Below are 8,498 nucleotides of genomic sequence, written 5' to 3' on the forward strand. Positions count from 1 at the left end.
CCTCCTCCACCCTTCCATCCCTCCTCCATCTCTCCATCCCTCCTCCACCCTTCCATCCCTCCTCCACCTCTCCATCCCTCCTCCACCCTTACATTACTCCTCCACCTCTCTATCCCTCCTCCACCCATCCATCCCTCCTCCACCCCTCCATCCCTTACATCCCTCCTCCACCCTCCATCCCTCCTCCACCCCTCCTCCACCCCTCCATCCCTCCATCCCCATCCTCCACCTCTCCATCCCTCCTCCACCCCTCTGTATAACCTCCAGAGCTGGCTGACTGATTTACTTATGTGTACCTTGGCTTTTCCCTTTTTTAATAAGCTATTGAACAAACAAGCAAGCACTCACACACAGAGGGAGTGGCGTGTTTGCAGAAGACACACACACTCACAGCGTTTCATCACGTTGCTAAGGTAACAGCCATACACCCCCCACCCCCCACCACCCCCTCCCTCCACTACTTAAACCAATGACGTCTGCAGCGTTTGTTCTTTTATATAAAGAGAAAAATGGATCTGTCATGGGCAACTTTTTTTAGATTTGTATTTATTTTTTGGCTCGCCGGAGTCAAATATTTAATCAGGGGAGGTCATAGTGACTTGGGCTGGGATTGTTCATGTGACTGCCAGAAGGTTCTGATTGGACAGCGGAGGTTGTGATGTCATAGTGGGGCTAAAGGTGCAGAATAGACGAGGTTCCTCACCATGGTTACCGCCAGTATTCCATTCAGACAGCTTCTTGGGAGCTGCCAATCAACATTTTAAAACAAACATACAAAAAAAGGGGGTTTGTTTGTTGTTTCCCAGTAACATGTCATGCTTCATCGGATGGGTCAAGGTCGGGGTGTGGACATGCGTTTGTGGTTTGTGTTAGAACATCCGCTCTGGTTTGGAGATTGCTTTTGGTGGGCGCAACAATCTTTCTTTCTTTTCTTTTTTGAGAGTAGGTTTCTAGAAATTAGGTTTTGTGAACTTGCACCACAGCAGAAGCAACAGATGGCGTTTCTAAGTGCTGGCCATGTTGTGTTTGTGTTTAGTGAGGGTTTGTGGTGTCTAGTCTCATCTATAGTGTGTCTGGTCTAGGCTTAGGGTCAATGTCATAACGATTCCAACTGTAAATGAAGTTGACTGATTTGAGGAGAAATAGTCCCTAAGCCTGGTGGAAGGATACACGGGGAAGGGTACATATTACATGAGAACAGAGCCCAGCATGCACTAAATATATAAACTCAACTAAAGGCCTTTAAATAACATATGTGTCAAACTGAATGTAACACATGTCATTAGAACACACAGTTGCATAAGGATAGCGAGAGGAGGGGGGGAGAGAGAGATAGCAAGACAGTAGGAAAGAGAGAGAGAGAGATAGCAAGACAGTAGGAAAGAGAGAGAGAGAGAGAGAGAGAGAGAGAGAGAGAGAGAGAGAGAGAGAGAGAGCGATACAGAGCTTCTTACCATCGAGAGCTGAGGTTCCCCGAGTTCTTGTTTTCCTCAGCCAGCATGACCTCCTCTGCAGAACAAGAGTCAAACTGAAGTGTGTGTTTGTGATGTGCATCATGAATCAACAGCATAGTCCGAATCAGTGAATCTTCGAATCAGGAAAACAGAATCGGAATCGGTCTCTGATTTGAGTGCTTGACTTAGCGAATGCTTGACTCAGTGAATGCTTGACTCAGTGAATGCTTGACTCAGTGAATGCTGGTGGGGTTCAGACCTGCTCTGTCGATCCAGGCTCGGTACCCGTTCAGCTCTCTCTCTATCTGCTGTTGTCGCCTCAGTTTCATGAAGGCTCTGCGGTTCTCCACACGCTCCCTCTCCTTAGCAAACTCCCTGCAGACCAGGAGAGGAGGAGAGGAGGAGAGAGGAGAGGGAGAGGAGAGGAGAGGAGGAGAGGAGGAGAGGAGGAGAGGAGGAGAGGGGGAGAGGGAGGAAGAGGAGAGGAGGAGAGGAGGAGAGGAGGAGAGGAGGAGAGGAGAGGGAGGAGAGGGAAGAGGGAGGAGAAGAGGAGAGGAGAGGGAGGAACGGAGGAGGAAAGAGAAAAGGAAAGGAGATGAGAGGATGAGAGAAGAGAGAAAAGGAGAGGAGGAGAGAGGAGGAGAGGAGGGTGGGGTGGGGGATGAGGAGAGGAGAAGGGGAGAGGAGGGCAAGGGAAGTGGAGGGTTGGGGGGATGAGGAGAGGAGAGGAGAAGGGGAGAGGAGGGTGGGGTGGGGTGGGGGGATGAGGAGAGGAGAAGGGGGAGAGGAGGGTGGGGGGGATGAGGAGAGGAGAAGGGGAGAGGAGGGTGGGGTGGGCGGATGAGGAGAGGAGAAGGGGAGAGGAGGGTGGGGTGGGCGGATGAGGAGAGGAGAAGGGGGAGAGGAGGGTGGGGGTGGGCGGATGAGGAGAGGAGAAGGGGAGAGGAGGGGTGGGGGGATGAGGAGAGGAGAAGGGGAGAGGAGGGTGGGGGGATGAGGAGAGGAGAAGGCTGGGTGCTCTTTGTCTCTCCAAGCAGAGTGTGTCAGAGGATGCATATTAACCTTTTCATGAAACTCATTAACTGCAACACACTCAAGAACTATACCAAAACACTGTCACCCAGCGCCCAAGGCAACACAAGTCATCTGCCTTAACCAGTCAGCCAGCCACACATCAGCCAACCAGTCAATGAGTCAGCCAGTCAGCCAGCCACACATCCAGCCAGCCAGCCATTCAGCCTACCATCTACAATCTTGACACGTTTATTATGTACTGAGCAGAGAGCAACAGAGTGGAATGCTTTGTCATCATGACTACGTAGCTTCCCTCATGCATCAGCACTGCGTGTGTGTACCTGAGCGTGCGTGTGTGTGTGTACTTGAGCGTGTGCCTGTGTGTGCGTGTGTGTGCGTGTGTGTGCGTGTGTGTACCTACCCTGAGAGGACCCCCAACACCAGGTTGAGGACGAAGAAGGAGCCGATGATGATGAGAGGGATGAAGTAAAGCCAGTTCCAGGTGGGCCCCAGGGCGGTCGTTCGTCTGAGGAGACACAAACACAGCCCAGGTGAGGAGCAGCCCTGCTGGGACCTGGAGAGGGAGGCCTGGGGGGAGAGGGGCCTGGGGGGAGGGGCCTGGGGAGAGAGGGGCCTGGGGAGAGAGGGTCCTGGGGGGAGGGGCCTGGGCCGGGGGAGAGGGGGTCCTGGGGGGAGGGGCCTGGGGGGAGAGGGGCCTGGGGGGAGAGGGGCCTGGGGAGAGAGGGGCCTGGGGGGAGGGGCCGGGGGAGAGGAGGGTCCTGGGGGGAGAGGGTCCTGGGGGGAGAGGGTCCTGGGGGGAGGGGGCCTGGGGGGAGAGGGGCCTGGGGGGAGAGGGGCCTGGGAGAGAGGGGCCTGGGGGGAGGGGCCGTGGGAGAGAGGGGCCTGGGGGAGGGGCCTGGGGAGAGAGGGGCCTGGGGGGAGAGGGGCCTGGGAGAGAGGGGCCTGGGGAGAGAGGGTCCTGGGGGGGAGGGGCCTGGGGGGAGAGGGGCCTGGGGGGAGAGGGGCCTGGGGAGAGAGGGGCCTGGGGGGAGGGGCCTGGGGAGAGAGGGGGCCTGGGGGGAGGGGCCTGGGGGAGAGAGGGTCCTGGGGGGAGGGGCCTGGGGGGAGAGGGGCCTGGGGGAGGGGGGCCTGGGGAGAGAGGGGCCTGGGGGGAGAGGGGCCTGGGGAGAGAGGGGCCTGGGGAGAGAGGGTCCTGGGGGGAGGGGCCTGGGGGGAGAGGGCCTGGGGGAGAGGGGCCTGGGGAGAGAGGGGCCTGGGGGGAGGGGCCTGGGGGAGAGAGGGGCCTGGGGGGAGGGGCCTGGGGAGAGAGGGTCCTGGGGGGAGAGGGGCCTGGGGGGAGGGGCCTGGGGAGAGAGGGGCCTGGGGAGAGAGGGGCCTGGGAGAGGGGGGGGCCTGGGGAGAGAGGGGCCTGGGGGAGGGCCTGGGGGAGAGGGGCCTGGGGGGAGAGGGGCCTGGGGGGAGAGGGGCCTGGGGAGAGAGGGGCCTGGGGAGAGAGGGTCCTGGGGGGAGAGGCCTGGGGGGAGGGGCCTGGGGAGAGAGGGGCCTGGGGGGAGGGGCTGGGGAGGAGAGAGGGTCCTGGGGTGAGAGGCCTGGGGGGAGGGGCCTGGGGAGAGAGGGGCCTGGGGGGAGAGGGCCTGGGGGGGAGAGGGGCCTGGGGAGAGAGGGGCCTGGGGGGAGAGGGGCCTGGGAGAGAGGGGCCTGGGGAGAGAGGGTCCTGGGGGGAGAGGCCCCTGGGGGGAGGGGCCTGGGGGAGAGGGGCCTGGGGGGAGGGGCCCCTGGGGGGAGGGGCCCCTGGGGGGAGGGGCTCCTGGGGGGACTTACGTTGTACAGCACGGTGGTCCAGCCTCCATGGTGATGCACTGGAAGACAGTGAGGACGGCGAACAGGATGTTGTCGAACTGCGTGATGCGTCGTTAGGGCCGATCCAGGTGCCCCTGCAGCGGTACTTGTTAGGACACGCCCGCACACCGCACGGAAACTCTGACTCAGACGAGTCCACCGTCTCGTTCTCTGAGGGGAGGAGAGGAGGAGATGGGAAAAGGACGAGATGAGGAGAAGGGAGGAGAGGAGAAGAGGAGGGGAGGAGGAGAGTGGGAGAGGAGGAGAGGGGGAGAGGAGGAGAGGAGGGGAGGAGGAGAGGTGGGAGAGGAGGGAGAGGAGGGGGAGAGGGAGGAGGAGGAGAGGAGGGGAGGAGGAGAGTGGGAGAGGAGGAGAGGAGGAGAGGGGGAGAGGAGGAGAGGAGGGGAGGAGGAGAGTGGGAGAGGAGGAGAGGAGGAGAGGGGGAGAGGAGGAGAGGGGGAGAGGGGGAGAGGAGGAGATGGGAGAAGGGAGGAGCAGAACAGCAGGAGCAGTCAGTGATCAAGGAGGATGTAGGCCTGCCGTGTGATGAATGGTGATCTGAGATGATAATAATTATAATCTGAGGAGTGTGTGTGGGCGCAGAGTGCAGCGCAGGGATGAATGAGGGCTCTGGCTCCGCGCTGATTGTTTAGGATTAATGCCGTGTGTTTACATGAGAAAGGCAGGCGACACATGAACACAATGTCACAGTAGGTGCTTGACAGGATGTAGGTGTTCTGTACCAAGCTTGTGGCTCGATGAAGATTTGTGTGTGTGTGTGAGAGATGAGAGAGAGAGAGAGAGAGAGAGAGAGAGAGAGAGAGGGAGGGGTGAAGGCTCAAATGATGCATTCTCATAAATCTGCACACCTCTCCTCCCCTCCACTCTCCTCTCCCCCCCCTCCCCCCGTACCCAGGATGTTGCGCTGGGCCACGCATGTGTGGTGCAGCTTGCCGCTGTAGAACTCCAGGCCGATGATGGCGAACATGAGGATGGCGAAGAACAGCAGCAGGCCGATCTGGAGCAGAGGAACCATGGCCTTCATGATGGACTTGAGCACGATCTGCAGACCTGCCGGACACGCAGAAACACACACACACGCAGAAACACACATGCACGCAGAAACACACACACACAGAAACACACGCAGAAACACACACACGCAGAAACACACACATTTGCAGAAAGTTCTGTTCACTGGGAAGTTCTGACAATAAGGAACTTGTATTCGGTTTTGGAACAGTATAGGGACAGCTCTCAGTTGATGTGTGTGTGTGTGTGCTCACTGGGGATGCCAGACACCAGTTTGAGGGGTCTCAGGACTCGAACAGCTCGCAGGGTACGTAGATCCACAGGGATGTTCATGTGAGCTCCTGCTGTAGCCAGGATCCTACACACACACACATATCCACACACACACGCACACACACATATCCACACACACACGCACACACACATATCCACACACACACGCACACACACATATCCACACACACACGCACACACACACACCCATAAACACACGCACACACACACACCCATACACATATAAGTATATTAGATAAAACCCAGGCACATATTCAGAAAGGAAAACATTTCAAGAGAAGACCGTATGTCTGTTGCTGCTGACAGGATGACAACTAACAAACCCAACACAGGAACGTACACAACATGATCTACAGAGCTAAACACACACACACGCCAAATTCAACAAGCGGGGGTGCAGCAGACATCAGAGAGGGAAGCAGTGATCTAAACGTCGCCTCATCAGCACCAGGACACACGGCAGCGGCTCATTATAACATGCAAATACTGTCGTCTCTCTGCAGCTCTTATTGGAAAGAGGGAGGAATAATTGTTTGAGAAGCACTTTGACCAAAGGGGAGGAGAAGAGAGAGAGAGAGACAGAGAGAGACGGAACGAGGAAAGAGGGAGGGTTTGAGAAGGAGCGACACGACGCGACCACCTGAGGTGACCTCTCTCTCTCCTCGGAGACGGAGGAGAGAGAGACCACGTGAGGTGACCTCTCTCCTCGGAGACGGAGGAGAGAGAGACCACGTGAGGTGACCTCTCCTGTGAGGATCTCTAGCTCGTTAGTCCCCTCTTCACCTCTCCTCTCCTTCCCTCATCACTCCATCCACGCTACTGCCAGACCTTCATTCAACATAAGTGATTAAAAGTGTGATTGAAAGTAAGTGAGGGAGAGATTGAAATAGAGAGGGAAAGAGAGATAGAGAGAATCAGAGAGATAGAGAGAAGCAGAGAGAGAAAGAGAGATAGAGAGAGAAGCAGAGAGAAAGAGAGCGAGAAAGAAGCAGAGAGAGAAAGAGATGATACTATTTCCTGTCACTTTTATTATGGCCACTTACGTTCACAGAAACAGTCGTCTTGATACCCACAATCCCCTGCCTTGCCCACCGACTCCAAATGAGCAGAAGATACAGACAAGCACACACACATCCTCACACACACATCCTCACACACACATCCTCACACACACACACATTCACACTCATTTTTCAAATGTCACTAATTGTTACCATCTGATGATTGGCAAGTAACATGATTTGAGAATGATATAGCGAGCTAAGCAGAGATATTATTTCTGTCTGGTAGGGAGGAGAGAGAAGGGAGGAGAGATAGGAAAGAGGGAGGAGAGAGGGAGGAAAGAGAGGAGAGAGAGAGAGAGAGAGAGGGAGGAGAGAGAGGAGAGATGAGAGGGGGAGAGAGAGGAGAGAGGAGAGAGAGAGAGAGAGAGAGAGAGAGAGAGAGACGAGAGAGAGAGAGAGAGAGACGAGAGGAGAGAGAAGAGAGAGAGAGAGAGAGAGAGAGAGAGAGAAGAGAGAGAGAGAGAGAGAGGGAGGAGAGAGAGGAGAGAGAGAGGGGGAAAGAGAAGAAGAGAGAGAGAAGAGAGGAGAGGAGAGAGAGGAGAGAGGGAGGAGAGAGAGAGAGAGAGAGGGAGGAGAGACAGGAGAGAGAGAGGGGGGAAAGAGAGGAGAGAGAGAAGAGAGGGAGGAGAGGAGAAAAAATAAGAGGAGAGGTGAAGAGAGGAAGAGAGAAGTAGAAATGGAGAGGGAGAGAGAGAAGGAGGAAAGGAGACATTCGGGCATGTTTGGTTGAGAACAAGTTTAAGGTAAGGTGTCGGGCTCCAGAGGGTGTCAGCCTTTTTAATTAAGACTTGAGAAGAGATCCTAAAATAGCTCTCCGGTGTCGTCCACAGAGGTAGAAATGGAATTAGACCATTCAGTGTAAGCCTCGCACCTCTCTCCCACGCTCCTCCCTTCTCTCCTTCCCTCCCTCCTGTCTCTTCCTGTCATCTGGTATCCTCTCCTCCTCTTCCTGCTTTTCTACTCCCTCCCTCCCTCCATCACCTGCCTCCATTTTCTCGCCCTCTTTTCCTCTCCGATGCTACAACCCCACTCTGTTGTCCCCCCCCCCCCCCCCAGATCATTAACCAGTACCCTCAACATTTTAGTTGTTATGGAGACGAGGATATGAAGGGTGTAAAAATGTCATCCATCCATTTGGTCTGCCGCTGGACTTCCCTCTTAGGCAAGCTAGCCTGAACATCTAGCCAGGGGAACTGGACCAGAGCAGGCTCATACACACACACACTAACTGTACATGTATACTATTACTGGAGTCAGTGAGAAAAGGTCTGGGGAGGGGGGGGGGGGGGGTGTTTGGGTGTGTGAGCTCTCATCCCAGCCCTGAGGACCTCCTGCACACACCTCACCACACACGCCTCTCACACACACAGCCACACCACACACACCTCACACACACACACAGCCACACACCTCACACACACACACCTCACACAGCACACACACACCTCACACACACCTCACACACACCTCACACAGCACACACACACTCACACACACCTCACACACACCTCACACACACCTCACACACAGCCACACACACCTCACACACACCTCACACTCAGCCACACACACACACCTCACACACAGCCACACACACCTCACACTCAGCCACACACACACACACCTCACCACACACACACAGCCACACACCTCACACACACACACCTCACACACACCTCACACACACCTCACACACAGCCACACACACCTCACACTCAGCCACACACACACACACCTCACACACAGCCACACACACCTCACACTCAGCCACACACACACA

General features: G+C 56.1%; 1 pseudogene; it reads right to left on the reverse strand.

The window, feature by feature from the left end:
* Positions 1-5,713, reverse strand: part of LOC134010809 (voltage-dependent R-type calcium channel subunit alpha-1E-like) — a 7,890-nt pseudogene extending 2,177 nt beyond the window's left edge.
* Positions 5,714-8,498: the final 2,785 nt, after the last annotated feature.

Source organism: Osmerus eperlanus, chromosome 24 (genome assembly GCF_963692335.1).
Source record: "Osmerus eperlanus chromosome 24, fOsmEpe2.1, whole genome shotgun sequence".
NCBI lineage: Eukaryota > Metazoa > Chordata > Actinopteri > Osmeriformes > Osmeridae > Osmerus > Osmerus eperlanus.